Source organism: Zootoca vivipara, chromosome 1 (assembly GCF_963506605.1).
Source record: "Zootoca vivipara chromosome 1, rZooViv1.1, whole genome shotgun sequence".
NCBI lineage: Eukaryota > Metazoa > Chordata > Lepidosauria > Squamata > Lacertidae > Zootoca > Zootoca vivipara.
Genome location: NC_083276.1, coordinates 6334620 through 6358936, shown reverse-complemented (window position 1 = coordinate 6358936; position 24317 = coordinate 6334620).

Below are 24317 nucleotides of genomic sequence, written 5' to 3'. Positions count from 1 at the left end.
AGGTGTTTTGCTGGAGCATCTCAGGAAAAGCTCCCTCTTCCAAGTTAGCAGTGACGAATACAGTGGTGCCTCGCTAGACAAATTTAATTCATTCCACGGGTCTTTTCTTATAACGAAAAATTCGTCTAGCGAATCCCATAGGAATGCATTGAAATTTTTTTGCATTCCTATGGGAAACCGCGTTTCGCTAGACGAATTTTTCGTAAAACGAATTCATCTAGCGAGGCAACCTCCACTAGAAAAAAAACTTTCGTTAAGCAGAAATTTCGTTAAGCAGGGCATTCGTTAAGCGAGGCACCACTGTATAGGATTTATAAAAGGGATGGCAAAGGCGACAAACTCCCATCTCAGAAAAACAGTGCAGGAGATAGTCATGCCTTGGCCTGACCACCAGAGGTCTCTGCCGTGCAGCAGGAGGTCCCTGCTGCTCCACCTACCAAATATAGCCCGCAAAGCTCTTAATCAGACTCTCGAGGGAGGCATTCCATTAGGATTACCGCGCTGGAAGTTAAGCACACGTTCTGGGGCTTTGCTGAATCAAGGCCTAAGTGCGCTCAGTCTTCGCCGCACGCCGACAATCTGGGAATACGGCAGCATCTGGAAAACAGACCCTATTTTTAACCACAAGTCTTTCTGGTATCGATATTCCAGATTATATATCGCAGAAATATATACCTTTCTTTCGCTTCTAGTAGGCCGCCAACCTGCGTCACAAGTGCCGGAAGCGGCCGAGGCGACTAGACGTCCCATGGACTGTCCCCCCTTGGCCAGGGCCTGTGTGCTGTAGTGGTTAGAGCAGGCATCCCCAAACTTCGGCCCTCCAGATATTTTGGACTACAATTCTCCCATCTTCCCCGACCACTGGTCCTGTTAGCTAGGGATCATGGGAGTTGTAGGCCAAAACATCTGGAGGGCCGCAGTTTGGAGATGCCTGGGTTAGAGTGTTGGACTAGGACCGGGGAGACTGGGGGTTCGAATCCCTACTTGGCCATGAAGTTCACTGGGTTAGCCTGGTCCTGTCCTTGCCTCTCCAGAAAGATATGGAGGTCTCATACACCCCAGGTAGTGTGGTTGCTGACCTTGAGCCAGACATCTTGGAGAGTGAAGCCAAATGGGCCTTAGTAAGCATTGCTAATAACAAGGCCAGTGGAAGTGATGACATTCCAGCTGAACTATTTAAAATTTTAAAAGATGATGCTGTTAAGGTGCTACACCCAATATGCCAGCAAGTTTGGAAAACTCAGCAATGGCCAGAGGATTGGAAAAGATCAGTCTACATCCCAATTCCAAAGAAGGGCAGTGCCAAAGAATGCTCCAACTACCGCACAATTGCGCTCATTTCACACGCTAGCAAGGTTATGCTTAAAATTCTACAAGGCAGGCTTAGGCAGTATGTGGACCGAGAACTCCCAGAAGTGCAAGCTGGATTTCGAAAGGGCAGAGGAACCAGAGACCAAATAGCAAACATGCGCTGGATTATGGAGAAAGCTAGAGAGTTCCAGAAAAACGTCTACTTCTGCTTCATTGACTATGCAAAAGCCTTTGACTGTGTCGACCACAGCAAACTATGGCAAGTTCTTAAAGAAATGGGAGTGCCTGATCACCTCATCTGTCTCCTGAGAAATCTCTATGTGGGACAAGAAGCTACAGTTAGAACTGGATATGGAACAACTGATTGGTTCAAAATTGGGAAAGGAGTACGACAAGGTTGTATATTGTCTCCCTGCTTATTTAACTTATATGCAGAATTCATCATGCGAAAGGCTGGACTAGATGAATCCCAAGCCGGAATTAAGATTGCCGGAAGAAATATCAACAACCTCAGATATGCAGATGACACAACCTTGATGGCAGAAAGCGAGGAGGAATTAAAGAACCTTTTAATGAGGGTGAAAGAGGAGAGCGCAAAATATGGTCTGAAGCTCAACATCAAAAAAACCAAGATCATGGCCACTGGTCCCATCACCTCCTGGCAAATAGAAGGGGAAGAAATGGAGGCAGTGAGAGATTTTACTTTCTTGGGCTCCTTGATCACTGCAGATGGTGACAGCAGTCACGAAATTAAAAGACGCCTGCTTCTTGGGAGAAAAGCAATGACAAACCTAGACAGCATCTTAAAAAGCAGAGACATCACTTTGCCGACAAAGGTCCGTATAGTTAAAGCTATGGTTTTCCTAGTAGTGATGTATGGAAGTGAGAGCTGGACCATAAAGAAGGCTGATCGTCGAAGAATTGATGCTTTTGAATTATGGTGCTGGAGGAGACTCTTGAGAGTCCCATGGACTGCTAGAAGATCAAACTTATCCATTCTTAAGGAAATCAGCCCTGAGTGCTCCCTGGAAGGACAGATCGTGAAGCTGAGGCTCCAATACTTTGGCCACCTCATGAGAAGAGAAGAATCCTTGGAAAAGACCCTGATGTTGGGAAAGATTGAGGGCACTAGGAGAAGGGGACGACAGAGGACAAGATGGTTGGACAGTGTTCTCGAAGCTACGAACATGAGTTTGACCAAACTGCGGGAGGCAGTGCAAGACAGGAGTGCCTGGCGTGCTATGGTCCATGGGGTCACGAAGAGTCGGACACGACTAAACGACTAAACAACAACTGTCCTTGCCTCTCAGGCTAACCTGTCTCACAGGGTTGTTGTGAGGATAAAACAGTGGTGTGGCATGGGTTTCCAGTTCCCGGGGCCACTCAGAGCAGGGTGGGGAGGGGAATGGGAGATCGCAGCTGCAGAGATAAGGAAATTTCATTGTCTGGAGAGGTCACTTCCTGGTTCACATGGAGAAGCCGTTTTCAATGGAGCCCAGCGACAGAAATGTGCCGCTATTTTGAGGCATCACTGGGTGTTTTGCGCCTGGGCCAACCCCCCACCCCAAGCTACGCCACTGGGATAAAACGAGGAGTTGGAGAACCATGTGCATCACCTTGAACTCCCTTGGACGAAAAAGTGGTATATAAATGTAACAAATAAATACACTGACTGGCAGCAAGGGTTTCAGGCAAGGGAGTCTTTTCCCAGCCCTACTATACTATAGATTATGCTATAGGGTGAACTTGGGACCTTCTGCAGGCAAATCAGGTGTCCACCGCTGAGCTGCAGCCCCCTCCCCATGATTGCAGCTTCCTGCCCACTCCCAAAGCTCAGTACAATGGAATCAGCGTTGGAAGTGCTGGGGTGCAACTCGGCTTGTATTAGGGCTGGTGGGTTTGCAGGGGGAGAAAGCAGATAGAGAGAGGAACTGCTGAGCTTCCTAAACTCAATAGGAGTATAGCATCTAGATCAAGAGAAGTAATAGTACCACTGTATTCTGCACCTGGAGTACTGTGTCCAGTTCTGGGCACCACAGTTCAAGAAGGATACTGACAAGCTGGAACGTGTCCGGCGTGCTATAGCCCATGGGGTCACAAAGAGTCAGACCCGACTAAACGACTAAACAACACAAAAGATTTGGCAGAGGACTTCCTGTCATCTCTTGTATGATGTTAGCCGCTCTGTGCCTGGCTTTGGCTGGGGAGGGCGAGGTACTACTACTACTACTACTACTACTACTACTACTACTACTACTACTACTTATTATTATTATTATTATTATTATTATTATTATTATTATTATTCCCGTTAGGGAGGGATCAGGCTACAAGTTTTTTAGGGATGCTTTGGTCCATACCTCATGCAATGCTTAACCTTCCCCACTAGATGGAACCAGATGGTGACATTTGGCTCAGCAGCAAGTGCAGAGTCTCAGCGCCAAAAGGAAAAAGAGATATCTGGGACAAACGGTTTGTTTGTTTGCTTTTGTCTGTCTGTCTGTCTGTCTGTCTATCTGTCAGTCTGTCTGTTTGTTCAACTTGTATACAGCTTTGGATTTCAACATATATCTCTAAGCTGTTTACATATATCAACAAAAATGTTGTTGTTGTTTAGTCGTTTAGTCATGTCCGACTCTTCGTGACCCCATGGACCAGAGCACGCCAGGCACTCCTGTCTTCCACTGCCTCCCGCAGTTTGGTCAAACTCATGTTCGTAGCTTCGAGAACACTGTCGAACCATCTCATCCTCTGTCGTCCCCTTCTCCTTGTGCCCTCCATCTTTCCCAACATCAGGGTCTTTTCCAAGGATTCTTCTCTTCTCATGAAGTGGCCAAAGTATTGGAGCCAGTGATGCCTCCAGTAATGTCTCTGCTTTTTAAGATGCTGTCTAGGTTTGTCATTGCTTTTCTCCCAAGAAGCAGGCGTCTTTTAATTTCATGACTGCTGTCACCATCTGCAGTGATCAAGGAGCCCAAGAAAGTAAAATCAACAAAAATAAAACAATACAAATTCTGCATTCAGTGCTATGATTAACAATGATGATTCTAAAATCATGGAAGGGTTCCCAACGGTCATCTAGTCCAACCCCTTGCAATGCAGGAATCTCAACACATGGTCTCCCATCTGATTTGAAACCATACCAGACACTACTTAGCTTTGCAACCGTGCTATCAGTTTCATTTCTGCACCACTCCAGGGGTGGGGTTGGGGATAATTATCCCCACATTTTAAGTAACATAATTGCACAACAATAAATCTTCAAAACAATGTACGGAAGGACATAAATAAATGAAAACCACAGAGGCAAATAATACACCAAACATCAAAACACAGCAGCATCAAAATGCAACGTAATTACAGCATAATCTCATAAATGGGTCGTCCGTCCCCCCATAGGATAGCATGTAATACAGCCAGGAATTCAGAAGCTGTGCTGTTACCCACAAGTGCTCAACAACCACATTCTCATTGCACCCACCATATCACCCCCTTCAATTCTCAGTTCTGCAAAACACACAACCAGTAATCATGTACAGAAAGATTGTCATCTACAGAAACGGTAACTCCAATAACTGTTAGAGGAGGGACCCCCAAACTCATAGCTGTCAACCCTCCCTTTTTTTGCAGGAAACTCCCTTACTCCAGCGCCGTTTCCACTGCTATCCTGGATTGTTAGATATACCGTAGACCAGGCATAGGCAACCTTGGCTCTCCAGATGTTTTGGAACTACATCTCCCACGATCCCTTGCTAAGAGTACCAGTGGTCAGGGATGATGGGAATTGTAGTCCAAAACATCTGGAGGATCGAAGTTTGGGGATGCCTGTAATAGAGGATTCAGGACAGATAAAAGAAAGAACTTCTTTAACCATGGCATAGGCAGCCTTTATAACAGGCATAGGCAACCTTGGCTCTCCAGATGTTTTGGAACTGCAACTCCCATGATCCCTGACCACTGGCCCTGTTAGCTAGGGATCATAGGAGTTGTAGTTCCAGAACATCTGGAGAGCCAAGGTTGCCTATGCCTGCTTTATAACTTGCTCTGTGTGTGTCATGATTGCCGCACCCAAAACCAGAGCTTTTCCAAACTTTTCAAGACGGTAACACACTTTTTAGCCATGCATCATTAATTACACAGTAATTAAGTTTTACTAGCAAAACAGAGGTTAAACCAGGGCCGGCTCTACATAGACCCCCGGTGCATAGCTGCCAAGTTTTCGCTTTTCTCGCGAGGAAGCCTATTCAGCATAAGGGAAAATCCCTGTAAAAAAGGGATAACTTGGCAGCTATGCCCCGGTGGCGCAGTGCACCACGGCGGGGGGCTGGCAAGCTGGGCGCCGGCCTGGTAAGGAGGGCGCCGCGCGGCAAAGCCGCGCGAAAACCAATTGCGGCCTGCGAGGGCGGGGCGGGCGGCGGAGCGATCTCCGCCCCTCAGCACCAGGGCGCGCGATCTGCTCAAGACGGCCCTGGGTTAAACTAACCCCTTTCCAGGCTTGGGAAGAGAGTGGGGAATGTTTGCACAACACACTGCTGAAGAGATTTCCCCACCCCGGTCCAAAGTTGGAATCTGCCATGCGCATTAGGGATGTGCACAGAGACATAGGAAGCTGGCCTATGCTAGAGCTGGGTGATAACTGGTTTTCAATATCGCGATATATCACCAGCTAAAGGAAGGTGAACAGGACAATGTCCTGGAAACTGCTACTACTTAGGGGTCTAAAATTGATAAATGATATCTCATGGTCACTTTCAGCAGCAGGCAAGCCAAAATGCATCCCAACAGCACTTTTGGTTTGGGGCTTGGCTACCAAATGGTGAGGGATGCGGGTGGCGTTGTGGTTTAACCACTGTGCCACTTGGACTTGCTGCTCGGAAGGTTGGTGGTTCAAGGCCCTGCGACGGGGTGAGCTCCCATTGTTTGGTCCCAGCTCCTGCCTACCTATGACCTGGAAAAACTGTCTGTGGAAGGGGACAAACGCTGGCTCCCTCAGCCTGTAAATCGAGAGGAGTCGTTCGCGACTGGACTTAACTGTCAGGGGTCCCTTTACCTTTACCTTTACCAAATGGTGGTATTCAGAACAATCCAGAGTATGGTGATGAGTCATAGTGAATACAAATAATCTGGGACATTGTGATTTGCGATATATTGCCAGCTCAAATATTATGAAACAGTTATCACAATGTGAACTTCAAACCGATTTTGGACAATATACTGATATATTATACTGAGTCAGACATCTGACTCAGCATTGTCTACACTGACTGGCAGCAGGCCTGCCTGGAAATGCCAGGGAATTGAACCTGAGGCCTTCTGCATGCAAGACAGATGCCCTCTGCCACTGAGCCACAGCCCTTCCCCAGCTTCCTGCCCCCGCCGGCGCAGCTTGAGAAGGCTGCTGTTCCCAGATCGATCTCACAAGCTCCAGCCTCCACAAGTCCAGCCTCGGAGAGAATCCATCTAAATGTCACGGACCAAATCCTCAAATCTCCAAATAACGAAAACAAGGCGATGCAAGTAATGCAATCTGCCGGAAGTTGGCTGCAAAGTGACTTGGATCTCCGCTGGCTTAGGAGAAAGTGTCCATTAACGAGGGATTAACATGAGTGCAAGGGAAGCGCATGGCCAGAGTGCTCCAAGTAGGGAAATAGCTGTTTCGTTTGCCTTTGGGGAGGGTGCAGGGAGGCAACGCTTGAGACGTGCTCCCCTGTGGCAGGGAACCATTTCCTGAATTTTGATGGGAGAAGCAGGGAGGTCCAAACTGATCTCTGCCTCACCGACTGCCATAAAACCATTTCGAAAAGTTGCCAAAGTTCTGCAGTCAAACAGCAGTCCTCTGTAAATGCCCTTCTTATTGTGCATTCATGGTGATTTGTGCTCCTGAAGCTATCAGGATGGTTATATGTGATCTAGCTTTAAATATTGTTTGCACCCGCAAAATGTTCAGAGCCAGACAAACACCCTTGTTTCCAAATTGTGCACGTCCTTAAATACTGCAACTTTCCAAACCCAAAATGTTCCTGGGTATGTGTATCTGAAGAAGTGCGCATGCATACAAAAGCTCATACCTATGACAAACTTAGTTGGTCTCTAAGGTGCTTTTCCCAGTCGTGATGTATGGAAGTGAGAGCTGGACCATCAAGAAGGCTGATCGCCGAAGAATTGATGCTTTTGAATTATGGTGCTGGAGGAGACTCTTGAGAGTCCCATGGACTGCAAGAAGATCAAACCTATCCATTCTTAAGGAAATCAGCCCTGAGTGCTCCCTGGAAGGACAGATCCTGAAGCTGAGGCTCCAATACTTTGGCCACCTCATGAGAAGAGAAGAATCCTTGGAAAAGACCCTGATGTTGGGAAAGATTGAGGGCACTACTAGAAGGGGACGACAGAGGACGAGATGGTTGGACAGTGTTCTCGAAGCTACGAACATGAGTTTGACCAAACTGCGGGAGGCAGTGGAAGACAGGAGTGCCTGGCGGTCTATAGTCCATGGGGTCACGAAGAGTCGGACACGACTAAACGACTAAACAACAACAACAACAAAAAGGTGCTACTGGAAGGATGTTTTTATTTTGTTTTGCCTGGGTATGTGTGTCGTTGTCCCCCTTTTGCTCGCCACCATGCCTTCCACATGCGCTGTGCCGGGAAGATTTTGGGATAGTGTCTCAAACACATTCCTAGCATGGTCACACTCCTGTCTCAGCAGTGTCACCGCTGGCTTGGTCCTGTCCACAGCGGGGAATGGTGGTGGGACAACGATGAGTGGTCAGAAGAAGAAGACTGGGAAGAGGAGGTGTTGGCAGCTGACGATGTAACAGGGTTTAGCGAGCAGGAAGAGTCTGTGGCAGAGAGCAGCCCAGAATCAAAAGTTGAAGCAGGCAAGGAGGGAGGCCAAGAGGCAGAGGTGAGTCGGGCTGGTGAAGAGTCCCAGACGTCTCTCCCCACCCCCCGTAGCATGCTCCCATCTCCCCTAGTCTCCCAGGACCAGGAGACGCATGAAGTGGGAAGAGCAAAGGCAGGCATGCTGGCGTAGTCTCCAATAGCTTGGGAAAGTCATAGAATCATAGAGTTGGAAGAGACCACAAGGGCCATCCAGTCCAACCCCCTGCCAAGCAGGAAACATCATCAAAGCATTCTTGACATATGCCTGTCAAGCCTCTGCTTAAAGACCTCCAAAGAAGGAGACTCCACCACACTCCTTGGTAGCAAATTCCACTGTTGAACAGCTCTTACTGTCAGGAAGTTCTTCCTAATGTTGAGGTGGAATCTTCTTTTTTGTAGTTTGAATCCATTGCTCCGTGTCCGCTTCTCTGGAGCAGCAGAAAACAACCTTTCTCCCTCCTCTGTATGACATCCTTGAATATATTTGAACATGGCTTAACCTTCTCTTCTCCAGTCTAAACATGCCCAGCTCCCTAAGCCATTCCTCATAAGGCATCGTTTCCAGGCCTTTGACCATTTTGGTTGCCCTCTTCTGGACACGTTCCAGCTTGTCAGTATCCTTCTTGAACTGTGGTCCCCAGAACTGGACACAATACTCCAGGTGAGGTCTGACCAGAGCAGAATACAGTGGTACTATTACTTCCCTTGATCTAGATCAGGCATCCCCAAACTTCGGCCCTCCAGATGTTTTGGCCTACAATTCCCATCATCCCTGACCACTGGTCCTGTTAGCTAGGGATCATGGGAGTTGTAGGCCAAAACATCTGGAGTGCCGCAGTTTGGGGGTGCCTGATCTAGATGCTATACTCCTATTGATGCAGCCCAGAATTGCATTGGCTTTTTTAGCTGCTGCATCACACTGTTGACTCATGTCAAGTTTGTGGTCTACCAAGACTCCTAGATCCTCTTCACATGTACAGTACTGCTCTCAAGCCATCCTGTATTTGTGCCTTTCATTTTTTTGATCCAAGTGTAGTACTTTACATTTCTCCTTGTTAAAAGTCCCAGGAGAGGAGGAAGCTTAGGCAGCTGTGGGAAGGCGAGGACCTTCAGACTCTGCAGCTGCCTCATAGGGGCCAGAAGAAGAGTTGCTGTGCTCATTAGGCATGGCACTCCCAAGCAGATCCTGTTTCTTCTAATGAAGAGTTTTCACTTACTCTGTGTGGTTTACTGCTGGCTTGCTTCAGACGCATAGGCGGCTGCCTATGTACGTAGCCAGACCATTGATCCAGCAGGCTCTGTACGGTATACACTGCCTGGCAGCGACTCTCCAGACTTTCAGGCAGGGTGTCTCTCCCAGCTCTGCCTGGAGATGGGGATGGAATCTAGGACATTCTGTATGCAGAGCAGATGCTCTCCCACTGAGCTGGGGCCCTTCCACAAATCACAGAAAACGGGTAGAAAGCACCTGAGATGGAAGGCTATTTTGAAAAGGGGGGTCCTTTAATTCTGTGCGCCTCCAGGTGCAGTTCAGAGAGCTGCTTCGCAGACACAGGTCTCCCCACCTCAGTGTGAATGAGGCCGTACAGCGAGTTGCTGACATCATCATCTCCCTCTCCCCACCCCACCCTGCCATTGCCCCTGGCTTTGTGGTGCCAAAGAAGACTTTTGAAAGAGCCTTGAGTTACAGAGAGAGAAAGAAAATATCTGTGGAAGAAAACTGCCTTGAGCTGTTCTTTAAGTTAATTATCACTTCTTTGGGTACCCCGAATGGCTGTTCAATGACAGTGTCAGCGAGTGGAAAGAAGCAAATTACTTTAATTATGGAGTAATTGCACAGAGTGATGGTAATTAAATCTTGATCAGTTTAAGTGAGCGAATTAATTGCTCCCAACTTGGAATGCAAATCACAGCGAGAGGAGTTGTTTTGTAGTTTAATTAACACCAGCCACTAAATTCTTATCATATCTAAAATGCAGCCCATTAATGAGTTTGAATCTGGGCTCACCTTAATAGGAACTAGGACAGAATCCCTGCTGTGGAAGGTAAGGCAGGCTGGGTGAAAAGGGATGGGAAACTTAATATTCTTGTCAGTTGTGCAGATATTAGTTGCCCACTCCACTATGCCTTCCTGTGTAATGTGCAAATAGAAATATTTCCATATAATTAGCTTTTGGACCCCTTTCTTTTCAAAATTCCCTGATCTGCTAAAGACTATCCGCTTTCAAATATGATGGGCCCCCTCCCACCAAGTCGCATGTTTGCAACAAGATCTCTTCTGCCTTCTATCCCTCTTCTGTAAAGAAACCCACCCACTCATTTCCTGATACCTGTCTCTCCACTTCCGGAATTTCATGCCATTGCAATAAACGTAATAAAGTTGATGTTGGCGAGGAGGGGCATGGCTACTACCTAGCAGCATCACCCAACCACCTCTGCCAGCTTCTGCCAATCTTCTTCCTGCCACCTTCCACAGGTCTGTCTCACTATAGGGCAGTTTGGGCAATCACTCGCAGCCGGGTAAGATTGTCTTCCATGAACACAGTCTTAACAGTGAGTCCATAAGTGACTATGGAGGCCAATTCTAGATCCACACATCCTTCCACAATGGGGACATTGGTTCCCGGGTGGGAGCTGATCACGGTGAGGGTTTGCCAAACATGCTTTCCTTTTAACACCTTTCTCCCTTTTGTCCTGAGTTCGTGCTTCTTCAAAGTCCATGACGCCTTTGGTAGAGACTGTTTTCCAATTGGAGCTCTCGCAGGCCAGTGTTTCCCAATTGCCATGTTTATACTAAAGGTAAAGGTAAAGGGACCCCTGACCATTAGGTCCAGTCGTGACCGACTCTGGGGTTGCGCGCTCGTCTCGTATTATTGGCCGAGGGAGCCGGCGTACAGCTTCCAGGTCATGTGGCCAGCATGACAAAGCCGCTTCTGGCAAACCAGAGCAGCACATGGAAACGCCGTTTACCTTCCTGCTGTAGCGGTTCCTATTTATCTACTTGCATTTTGACGTGCTTTCGAACTGCTAGGTTGGCAGGAGCTGGGACCAAGCAACAGGAGCTCACCCCGTCACAGGGATTCGAACCGCCAACCTTCTGATCAGCAAGCCCTAGGCTCAGTGGTTTAACCACAGTGCCACCTGGGTCCCACCAGGTGTTTATACTACATACATTGTTTTAAGATTTGCCTGGAGAGAGTCTTTAAACCTCTTTTGTTGGCTACCAGTATTACGCTTTCCATTCTTAAGTCCAGAATAGAGTAGTTGCTTTGGAAGACAATAATCAGCTTTGGGTGTACATCTGTTCCAGCTCCCCCAAAAACAATTATTTAATTTTTAAAAAGGTAAGGGAACTTAGTTCCCCCGAGTTCCTGCTAGAAAACCCTCGTGGGTATATAGATTTATTATGATTATTATATTTAGTCACTCCTCTATTGACTCCCGAGACAGACGGATGCCGCTGACAACAATTTATATTCCACCTTTTCCCCAGACTGGGACTCAAAGCTGCTTGCAAAAATTAAACCAACACCGGTAAAATGCAAAAGGCTAAACACTTATAAAAGAGACTCATCAAAAAGAATCAAATAGAAATCAAAACAAATCTAATAGAATCAAAACAATATAAAAAACAAATGTATTGAAATACAGATCATAAAAATAGCATGGCACTATTGAAGCACATTTCTTAAGAAAACAGTCAGTTCCCAAAGGCCTGGCAGAATGAAACAGTCTTCACTTGCTGATGGAAGGACAACGAAGAGCCAGCCTAGCTGTAGATTATGCCAGTGGTTCTTCAATGTTTTTTCTCTGGACCACACTTTCAGAATAAAAATTTGCTCATGCCACACCGATTTTTTTTATTGATAAGAAATACATTGGGAAACGAGAAGAAGCAACACCTAGCAGTGCTTGATTTATAACGCAGAACACAACTACTTTATAATACGACCGCGGAAAATCCAGAAAGTATAAAGCAGCTACATGAGTACACAAATCATTTCCAAAATATAATTATAAACGAGCCTCTTACATATGGACTTTAAGTATGTACACAAACTCAACGAAAGGTGTGAACTTGCTTTTGCCAGGTAATCTCATTTATAATTTGGGACAAAAAAAAAATGCATTTCTTCATCAACGCAAAGAAGGCTTTCTCTCTCCTGATCTTTCATATTTGTCAGAGTTGAAAAGCGCTGCTCACAGCAATATGTTGTGGAGAACTGCAGAAGAATAGCCAATGCTCTCGAAGAGAGGCATGGATCATGTTTTTGGTTGGACATCCAAAAAAATTATTTTGATGCTATGCTATACTATACTACACTACACTGACATAATAGAATCATAGAATTGTAGAGCTGGAAGGGACCACAAGAGTCTTCTAGTCCAGCCCCCTGCAATGCAGGAATCTTTTGCCCAATCTGGGGCTTGAACCCTGAGATTAAGAGTCTCATGCCTTGTTCAAGCGTTTCCTTGATTGTGCACGAATCTTGCCGCCACACCCTTTCAGAACCAGTGGACAATGCCCATCCCTATGGACCCAGCTCTGGACAGCTCCTGGCCCCAGCTCCTGCAGGTCCAGCGCCCCACTCCTTCTGGGCTGTGGCCTCTGGTCATTCTCCCCTCAGGGCTGGCAGAAGAAAACTACAGAGAAGGGTGGAAGCTCAGGGCTCTCCCCTCTGCTTTTCATGCAGAAGGTCCCAGGTTCAATCCCCAATGGCAATGTCTCCTGCATGAAACCCCAGAGAGCTGCTGGCAGTCAGTGTAGGCAATACTGAGCTAGATGGAGCAATGGTGCGATTCACTGTAAATCAGCGCCCTACGTTCCGGGACGATGAAAAGGTTCAGGGACGATGCACCTGCTTCTGTTCAGAAGTGCTCCAAACGCTCAGGACAAAGGGACCAAGACGTCATCTTGCTCTGGAACCGATCTCATCTTTGGGAAAGTGCCCATGTTTTTTTGGGGGGGGGGGTTGAGTAGGGGGCAAAACATCTGGATCCCCTCTTCCTTTTATCTGCCCATCTTTGAGAGATTTGGTAGCTTACTTTTTATTTTAGTCTCTTCCAACACATTTCTGCAAAGCTGCTTTGGGCTGAGTGCTTCTTAGTCTCCTTTCCTGTTTCTATTTAAACATATAAAAATGTTTTTAAAAGCACATTGAGGGTGGAGGGTGGGTGGGTGGGGGCTGCCTAAGAGCGAACTGGAGACGTGCCGCATTTGAGTCTTGTTTACAACGCAGCTCAGTGGCACAATAAATTGCAGTAGATTAAGATTTCCACTAAACTGCATATGTGTGCGTATATGTGTTCGGGTTATGTTGTTGTTGTTTTTTAAAAAAAACTCTTCTCAAAGTGCAGAATCTATTAGTTCACAACCTTATGTTTCACTCAGAAGAAAGTAGCTTTGCACTCCATGAAATGTGTTAATGCACGGATAGAACCCCTCTTATCCTTTCGCTTTCGCCACTTCCAATCAGCAGAATGGATTATGTTTTTAATAATCTGACATTAGTATTAAAAGTGATATTTAAGGCATTAGTCCCTGTAACTGGCACAGAGCGTGAGAGGGCCGCAGCAACCCCCTTTTCTCTTTGGCGACAAAACATATGTTTACGAAACAATGCATTAGCGAAAAGGGACCAGCCAAATACGCGGAGATCAACGGAGGAGACTAGATTACGCTCCGAACATCACTTCCCTTCTGCTCCCCCCCTTCCTCCAATTAGTGGAGAAAGAAAAATTTGAGAGCCATTATGAAACTGATTGTGTAGAAAAGGATTACAGAGACAGTTCGTGGCTGGTGGGCAGGGAGGCCATGGCTACGACTGGAGGACCAAAATTTGGTTCGGGGCGGGGAAACCCAAGCGCAGCCCTTTGGGAACTCCGTCTGTCCCTTGGGATTCTCCCCAAACTACATCTCCCCTGCAGCCAGCTTCCCCCCACTTACCTGGCCCACTCCTCACCCTCCTTAAGTGCCAGGCTAGAATGTGTCCTTGAACTCTGACCACACCTCTTGCCTGCCTGGATAGTGGATGGAGAGCTGTGTGCGTAGAAACAAACCTGCTTTAGAATGGTAAAATTAGCACCCGTTGCTTTGTCCACCTTTGCTTCTAGCCCTGCCCATCACTGGCACGTGTTCCCCGAAATGTTGCCCAAAAGGGAATGGTCAGGGGAGGGTGCCAGGAGAGGATCAGTAATAACTCACATTGTGTCCGTGAAGTTAACTTGTTATTCAAAGAAACAAGACAACTCAGGATGCCAGGCACAGCAACTCTTGCCCCAGATCTTGCCCCAATGAGGCAGTTGTGGAGGCTGAAGGTCCCCACTTTCCCACACCTCCCCATGTTTCCTCCTCTCCCAGGTGCTTTCTAAGCAATCTGAGATTCTGTCTCTGCTCTGCGCCCTCTCCATCCCTCTTCTGGTCCTGGGAGACGAGGGGGGAAGGGAGCTGGTCACAGCAGGAAGGCAACCTGGCATCCTCACCAGCCTGCTTCATCTCTGCTTCTTGGCCCCCCTCTTCTCCAGCCTCTGCTTCTGCACTGCTCTCTGCCACAGACTCTCCCTGCTCACTGCAACCTGTTACCACTTCACCTCCTCCTCCCAGTCTTCTCCCACTGAGCCCTTGGGGGTTCCCCAGCTGGTGCCTGCCTCCATTCCTCTGCCTCCAGCCAGTGCACAATAGGAATGTGGACCTTTGGGAATCTTTCCAGCTGCAAACTTCAGCATTGCCCAGTTACTACTGGCATTATAGCAGGGGATAGCCGTACGAGATGTTGTTGTCAGGTGGGAAGAAGACGGGCCTAGGAGCTGGCAACGTCATAACCACTCAGGGCATCTTCTCAACTGGATTTTAAAAAGAAGAGCAAGGTAGAGCTGAGACCAGTGGTTAGTTGGCAGCTAGTGCAAAAATTTTCAGCAGCAGCATAACATGACAATGATATTCGGCCCTGCTAAGCGGTTGGTTTTATATCCCCTTTTCTGTCCTGGCGTCCTCTAAAGAATCCTGGGAATTGTCATTTGACAAAGTACTAAACATTCTCCCGGAACTTGAGACGCTGGGGAATTGAAGCTGAGACCTCGTGAATGGGGCAAAGCGGGTCCACCAGTGAACCCTGGTCCTGTTAAATGCATTCAATATCTGTGTAAATATAATAAAAAATATAATTAAAAAATATAATTAAAAAATTCCTTCTAGTAGCACCTTAGAGACCAACTAACTTTGTCATTGGTATGAGCTTTTGTGTGCATGCACACTTCTCTGTAAATATAGGCACTGCTCAGTCAGTGTAATGTTAGAGGAGCAAGCGATAGAGCAAGCGATTAGAGATTAGAAACCCACAACCTCTCCTGATCAAGCTTGTAATTGAGAGTATGGTTCATTACGACCCCTGGAGAAGGCCGTTATGGGAAGATGACGGCACAGATCACATTGGAAGATGAGGGAGAGCTCTGCCAGTAGAGCATGAAACTCTTGATCTCAGGGTCGCAGGTTCGAGCCCCACGTTGGGCAAAAAGATTCTTGCAATGCAAGATTTCTGCATTGTAGAGGCTTGCATCAGATGGACCTCTTGCTGCTTCCCACAGGACCAGGTGGGCCATTGGCCTGATCCAGCAAGCCTCTTCATATGTTCTTATCTCTCCAAATAGAGGGCTGTTCTCTGCAGAGTGGGAAACATAGCCACCCTATTTCTTAAGCCAGTTTAAGTGTGTAAATACTGTTTTGTCTTATGATCAGCCTGTTAGTTCTTTTTAATGACTCGCCTGTCTCCTGCCCCCACCCCCCACCCCAAAAAGTGCCTCTGAGTGTTTTCCTATTAACCTTATCACCTGATGGGCGAAAGAAAAGGTTTAACGGAAGCTTAGGCCTAATTGGATGGCATTTCTTTATTTCCTTATGTAAAACTGGTTCTGGTCCATTGTTTTTATTTATTTGCAATAACTGTGCTCATTGGAGTTTGTAATGACAATGGCATGGGTGAAGAGAATTTGCTCTAAGTATTATTCTCTCTCCCTTCCCTTATCTCCTGCCTCTCCTCTAAACTAGGCCTCTCAGGAGAAAAACTGCAACCGAGCCCGGCAGGAGAGGCACCTCGCTGAGTACACACACAGTTGGTTTTGGAGATGCCTGTTCCAGCTGCGTTTGAGATTGCTTTACAAATATCTTGTTTATTTTCCCCTCCCTGCTCTCTTTCCACCTTGTGTACTTGCTAATACAGAGCAGGAAGGGGGAAAGAGGCAAAACAGCGAGAGAGAGAGAGTTGGGCATCCTACAGAGAGAGAGAGAGGCGTTGCCATAAAGCAGGAAGTCCCCGATTCAAATTTTGCTCACTTCTAAACTGCAGGTTGGAGACAATGCCGGATTTATGTATAAGTTAAACAAGCTATAGCTTAGAGCCCCACTCTCTTGGCCCCCCCCCAAAAAAAATGTAAAGAAAAACAACTGGATGTACATTTCCAAAATATAAGATAAAAAAACAACCTACCTACAGCAACAGTGCTTTGTGTTGTGTAGGCTCCTGTGATGTAAGTCATGGGCCCCGCCAGCTAGCCTGGTCCCTAAAATATCACTGGTTTGCTCATTTCTATATAAAGGGGGCCTACATTCTGCATGGACGGGTTGCATGGCAACAGGTGCAAATGGCTTTAGATACCTATTAAAGGGACCCCTGGCCATTAGATCCAGTCGTGACCGACTCTGGGGTTGCAGCGCTCATCTCGCATTATTGGCCGAGGGAGCCGGCATACAGCTTCCAGGTCATGTGGCCAGCATGACAAAGCTGCTTCTGGCGAACCAGAGCAGCACACGGAAACGCCGTTTACCTTCCCACCGGAGTGGTACCTATTTATCTACTTGCACTTTGACGTGCTTTTGAACTGCTAGGTTGGCAGGAGCTGGGACCGAGCAGCAGGAGCTCACCCCGTCGCGGGGATTCGAACCGCCAACCTTCTGATTGGCAAGCCCTAGGCTCTGTGGTTTAACCCACAGTGTCACCCGCGTCCCAGATACCTATTAGGTCCATCAATTACCATATATAGCATATATTCAACACAAAAACCAGCGACAACTTGTTGTTGACAAAGGACAGCTGGACATATAAAGGGCCCCATTACCTTCAGTAGCTGAGGGCCACATCAAACCTAAATCCGGCACTGCCTCCTACCCCTTCAAGTGTCCCTATTTTCCAGGGACAGTCCTGGATTTGCAGAAAGTGTCCCTGTTTCTGATTTGGTCCCGGAATATCCTGTTTTTCCTTAAGACATCCCTATTTTCATCGGAGAAATGTGGGAGGGTATGGAGTTATGCAACCCCTGATCCAGGGAGATAAGTAGCTAGACATTAGACAACCTTTAGAAGACACCTGAAGGCAGCCCTGTATAGGGAAGTTTTTGAATGTTTAATGTTTCATTATGTTTTTATATACAGTGGTACCTCGCAAGACGAATGCCCTGGAAGACGAATTTTTCACAAGACGAATGCGTCCTGCGATCTGATGGTGACTCGCAAGATGAATTCATTTTGAGAAAAAATCGTCCTGCGAATCGCGGTTTCCCATAGGAATGCATTGAAATTTAATTAATGCGTTCCTATGGGCAAAAAAAGAAATTTCAATTTATTCCTATGGGAAACCACGATTCGCAAGACGAATTTTTCTCAAAACAAATTGACTCGTGGAACGAATTAAATTAGTCTTGCGAGGCACCACTATATTTTGGAAGCCGACCAGAGTGGCTGGGGCAACCCAGTCAGATGGGCGGGCTGTAATAATAATAATAATAATAATAATAATAATAATAATAATAGGGATGTCCCTATTTTCATCAGAGAAATGTTGGAGGGTATGCTACCCTATGAAAGCGTTATTCAAAACAGCGGTTTACATGGCCTGTTAAGGAGCAAAATAACATCATAAAGTTCAAAACGGTAACAATTGCACGTTTAATCAAAATCCAGTTAAAACTCTTTGGTTTAATTAACCCAGCAAAGCTGATGCTGACTCAGTGATGCCAGCTTTCCAAATACCTTTTTTTTAACACCTCCAGGTCCCCCCTCTGCTGCCCCCTTGCCTCTTAGCACCCTCCCCAGGTAATCCTCCCCCCTCAAGGGGCTGTACCTCCCTCTTTGGGAACCAATGTTGCAGATTAATGGTAACAGCAGATGTTGCTTTAGAACAGGCACCCCCAAACTGCGGCCCTCCAGATGTTTTGGCCTACAACTCCCATGATCCCTAGCTAACAGGACCAGTGGTCGGGGAAGATGGGAATTGTAGTCCAAAACATCTGGAGGGCCGAAGTTTGGGGATGTCTGCTTTAGAACCAGACCTCCTGGAAGCAGAACTCTACTAATGGGATACTTCAGCTGGAGGAATGGAGGGGGCGTGAGATACAGTCCTACCACTTGCCTTGCACCTAGTGAAAGTTCCCATTTCTCATTTCCCTTTGTTCTCCACATTTAAAGCTGTAGGCCCTGGTCAAGCCAAAGGAAGTTGTGGCTAAGGCTGCATGCTCGCTAACCCATCTGCAGCACAGAAATGTATTTTTTTTTTCTAAGCCCAGGATCATTCATATGCCATCTTCAACCTGCTGCTTTCAATCTAGATTGATTCTAGACCCTGCCGTCCGTAAGGTTGGGTGCAATTATTTGATACATGCTGGGGGGAAACCCCACCCCTTGAGAAGGCTATCCACACCTTTCCCTCCTTGCACACGCCCCAGCTGAACGAAGAAGGATGCAGGGATGGAATTATTGGTACGGAGGTGGAATTAATGTTAGAATCGTTATTATTAATGGCGCCCCGTGTCACAAGCACAATAGCACAACCTGATCACACACAATACTGGTAAGAAGCAGTTAAGGGGGAAGCTAATGGCTGGCTGTTAAGTGAAAACCAACTCCACGTAAGGTGCAAGGAGGGTTCTGACCATAGCTGCCAAGTTTTCCCTTTTCTCGCGAGGAAGCCTATTCAGCATAAGGGAAAATCCCTTTAAAAAAGGGATAACTTGGCAGCTATGGTTCTGACATGCACCGTAAAATAAAATAAATATTGGGTTGAGTAAGTGGTTGAATGAGAGATTGCGAAGTGTTGGAGTGGCAGAAGGTGTTTGGGTAAATCAGGGGTGCCCAAACTTTCTTCAGAGAGGGCCAGATTTGATGAAGTGAACGTGTGTGAGGGCCAACCACAGTTGAACTTTTTTTAGGATTGAAGTGGTTGAGCTTTTGTTTTGTTTTGTTACAATTCCCCCCCCCCCAAAGTTGTCACAGAATCCTTGGACTCTGGCCCGTAATGCATTACATGGACCGATTGGAAATTTGGTGTGGGCCTCTGTGCTTGGACCCCCAATGGCAACTTCCTCCCTAGTATAAACCCACCCACAAGGTCACTGGACAAGTGTGGATGCAGCCCACCCCCCACCCCAAAAAAGTAGGACCACCTGCATCTGTTTTCAGTGCTTTTCAAATGGGCACAATGAACGCTAATGCAGAATCCATCTGCAATGGGCTTTCCTTTTTGGAATGAACCCAGTTTCTCGCGAAGTTCTTTTCAGGGGCAAGATAATACTCAATAGGTCTAGATTGTGTGCGGACTACATGGAATGCCCCCCCCCCAAAGTGCTCAGTCTCCACTGAATGAAATGTGTGTACGGTACATAGCCTGAGGTTGCTATAGCACGCCCACTTGGGAAGTCCCAACTCTTTGGGACTTCCTTCTGGTTACATATACAGGATTGCTCTGCAAGGCTCCAATCCTGAGGACATTACTTGGGAGTCAGTCCTATTGAACCCCACAGAACAGGCTTCTGAGTAAATGTGCTCAACTGGGCTGAGTGTCTCATGGACAACAGTAATCAGGCTTAAGTCAGCTAAGACCAGCTGCCCCATGGAAAATAGAGCAAGCTTCATTTCTGCTGCCCCAGAGGGTAGGGACTGAACCAGTGGGTTCCAATGACAAGAAAGGAGATTCCAACTAAAGATGAGGAAGTGCTTCCTGGTGGCAAGAGCTGTGCGGTGGTGGGACGGACAGCTTGGGAAAGATGGTAGACGTTCCTCCATTGGAGGTTTTTCAACAGAGGTTGGACGGCCATCTGTCAGGGATTCTTCAGCTGTGAGGAATGGCAATTCCACGATTCTATAAGAGGCATTGGGATGCGGGTGGCGCTGTGGGTTGAACCACAGAGCCTAGGGCTTGCCGATCAGAAGGTTGGCGGTTCGAATCCCTGCAATGGGGTGAGCTCCCGTTGCTCGGTCCCAGCTCCTGCCAACCTAGCAGTTCGAAAGCATGTCAAAGTGCAAGTAGATAAATAGGTACCACTCCAGTGGGAAGGTAAGTGGCGTTTCCGTGCACTGCTCTGGTTCGCCAGACCACATGACCCGGAAGCTGTACGCCAGCTCTCTCAGCCAGTAAAGCGAGATGAGCGCCACAACCCCAGAGTCGTCCGCGACTGGACCTAACGGTCAGGGGTCCCTTTACCTTTATAAGAGGCATTGGAAGGACAGAAGATTCCGCCTAAATAACAGAGTCATAGGATCACAGTATTGTAGAGTTGGAAGGGACCCTGAGGGTCATTGAGTCCAGCTCCCTGCGATGCAGGAATATGCAGCCGTACCCTACGGACATTGAACCTTCAACCTTGCCATTATCAGCACCAAGCTCTAACCAATTGAGCAATCCAGTCTTGTGCCATCTTACGGCTTATGCACATGGTCTCAAAGACCACCTTTCGGTTGCCTGTACCAGGATTTTTGGGGGTATGAATGAACCACATGGTTGATATCTGAGTTTTGCTGGAGCTAGAATCTGCTTTCCGCCTAACCAGTAGTAGTGAGGAAAGGTTTTCCAAATCTATTACATTCCGCTGTGCAATACAATGTGCATTTGGCATACCACGATTTTGAGTTACAGGTAGGTAGCCGTGTTGGTCTGAGTCGAAACAAAATAAAAAAAAAATCCTTCAGTAGCACCTTAAAGACCAACTAAGTTTTTATTTTGGTATGAAGAAGTGTGCATGCACATGAAAGCTCATACTAAAATAAAAACTTAGTTGGTCTTTAAGGTGCCACTGAAGGAATTTTTTCACAATTTTGAGGTTATACTGGGCTTCCTTGCTTTCAGAGCCTCCTTCTCGCCCCTCACCACCTCGTTTTCTTCCTGCTGTTGCCTTTCCCCATTTCCTACGCTCTCAAGTCCCCTCTTGCATCTCTTGCTGATTTTCTTAAAGATACTGTACTCGACTTTTTATTGACTTGTTCAGGGTCCTAGCTTTGGCCGTTCCTTAAACAGATCCTTTTCCCCCCAGATTCCCCCAGTTCTGTTTCGCTGACTCTCCACTAGAGGGTGCTCAAGTGTCACAAGTTTTAGAGTCACAGCGCAAGGTGAAGTGTTAGAAACTTAAAGCTTAATCTCAGGACTAGCACTATACCTAGAAGGTCAAAGTATTTTCCTGTTTTTTCTTCAGCTTATTTTATTTTATTTTAATGAAAAACACTTTAATTATAGAAAAATACAGAAAGCACCAATCCAAACCTACAGTAAAATATATTAATTGTATCAAATAAGGTTAACAAAAAAGCACACCTCTAAAAATGTCATCAGTCCATCTCATTTTCCAAAAACCTGCTAAATGCTGACTCAGGCTTCACTGACTGGGTGTCCTTCGGATCCTTTGGACTAGCTTTTGGACTACAACTCCCATCATCCAGTGCAACAGTATGATATTGGGGCTGACGAGAATTGTAGTCCAAAAGCTCCTGGAGGGAAGTGGATGTAGACAGATTGCTTCTGTCTCACTCCTCCCCAATGGTGTGTGTGGCATGTGTGTCTTAAATTTCCCAGAATGAAAGATTTTCCAGAAAAACTTGTAGTGCTTATTTTTCCACATAAAAATGTCCCTTTCATAAGATTGTTAGTAACAATGAATGGATGCAAGTTGCAAATACAATGCCAGGCAAGCCTGACATTTTCAAAGTTTCTAACTTTGTTTATCCTTTCAAAAAGTTTTCTAATGATAACCCTTAAGACTGTCACAAAAAACTCTCACAAAACTTAATTAATTTGATTTGTTCCATGGGGGGGGGGGGAGGGAATTACTGTAAACGTATCTGTTTCCATGTTAGATACTGAAAGTGAATAAACATTTGTTACCCCCCCCCCCAAAGAAAGTTTCTACCATTGTTTCCTAAATGCAAGTAAAACAAACACGCTAAATTAGATCACTCTATACGGCATCAGAATTTCTGTTGCAAACTGTTAATTACCCCATGCAAATGACCTGACTTGCACTGAAAATTGTTCAAGTCCAACATTTAATGGAAAACACACATGACTCACCATCTAGGTTGAATCTGACCCCCGTCAGCACTTCTAAATGCTTCACCCATTCATTTAAATGGAGGGAGCTACATTATATGCATTGAAATGAAGGTGTGTGTGTGTGTGTGTGTGTGTGGACACACAACACACATGAGCACCTGGGCACACCCAGACCTCTGAACCAGGGTGGCTACCTTAGATGGTCCACGATCGCCCACCTGCTCAGAATTCGATATGCAACATTTCAATCAAGCCATCCCTTAATCTTCTCTTTTTCCACTTCCCCCTTCTCTTAAATAAAAAATAAAAAAATAAATGAATGCAAACCTAATTTCCCAAACGTCTCTGCTTAGATTTAATCCACATGACTGTTTTATCATCCCGGTTATGTGCTCCTCTGCTATATCTCTCAGCCCTCCCCCTCCCCATTTGTATTCAAAACCCTTTCTTTAATCTCCTCCAGTACTCCAGGTACAGCTTCTCTAGTCTTTTGTTACAATCCCATAATGATTTCTGTGAATGTGTGTTTTATTCTTCTATCAATACTTCCCTGTACTCTATTTGCTTTCTAAACTACTGCCACGCGATGAACTACTGTTTTTTTTCTTTTTTTAATATCCTTTACTACAATCCTCGACCAGATCTCTCTCTCTCTCTCTCTCTCTCTCTCTCTCTCTCTCTCTCTCTCTCTCTCTCTCTCTCTCTCTGTGTGTGTGTGTGTGTGTGTTTTTCTTCTTCTTGGATATCCTTCTGTTTGGCATATAAACATCCTCCATACGAAGCACTAAGTCCAGTGTCTGAAAATGGGAATTTAGGTGAGAGAAACACACACACACACACACACACACAATCCCCCAACAGTTTTACATATTTATCACATGCATATGTTGTCCAAGGGAGCAGGGGTTAGTTGCAGGACAATTTTGCAAGAAGTTGAAGCTGGTCCATTAGAGAAAATGAAGCAGTGTCTCACTCACTTTAGTCCAAAGAACCTAAGGACAGCCTGCTGGATGAGGCCAATGGCCCATCTAAGTCTAGCCTCCTGTTCTCACTGGGGCCAACCAGATGCTCCAGGGGGAAGCTTGCAGGCAGGACCCAAACACAAGACAAGAGCCATCTCTCTTCCACTGACGGGTTTTCAGAAACATCCGTGGAGGCAGAGCACAGCAATGATGGCTAGCAGCCATTGACAGCCCTCTCTCCTCCATGAATTTGTCTAATCATCTTCATCTAAGCCATCTAGGTTAATGGCCACCACTGCCTCCTACGGAAGTGAATTTGGATATTGAACATTTGACTCTAGCCCTTTACTTCATGCTCTTTCTCTCTGTCTCTCTCTCCCCCCCCAATTTGCCTGAATTTACTTCCTGCTGAATTTACCTGTTTAACATTATTCTGTATAGTGACAGCTATTTCAGCTATGCAACAAAACTGGTTGTCAAAGGGGAAAGGGTCAGGGGACTGTGCACTTTCAAGGCTTGTTAATTCTCCCGGAAGAAGTCATAACTGTATTATTATTATTTTAATGTTCCCTTCCAAGCAATCCTTCACAAAGAACTTCCTGACAGTAAGAGCTGTTCGACAGTGGAATTTGCTGCCAAGGAGTGTGGTGGAGTCTCCTTCTTTGGAGGTCTTTAGGCAGAGGCTTGACGGCCATATGTCAGGAATGCTTTGATGGTGTTTCCTGCTTGGCAGGGGGTTGGACTGGATGGCCCTGGTGGTCTCTTCCAACTCTATGATTCTATATGATTCTATGAAATTTCAGCTTGTTTGCACTGAGAAGTCACATTAGATCTGCTCTTGGGTGCTTAGGGCAAG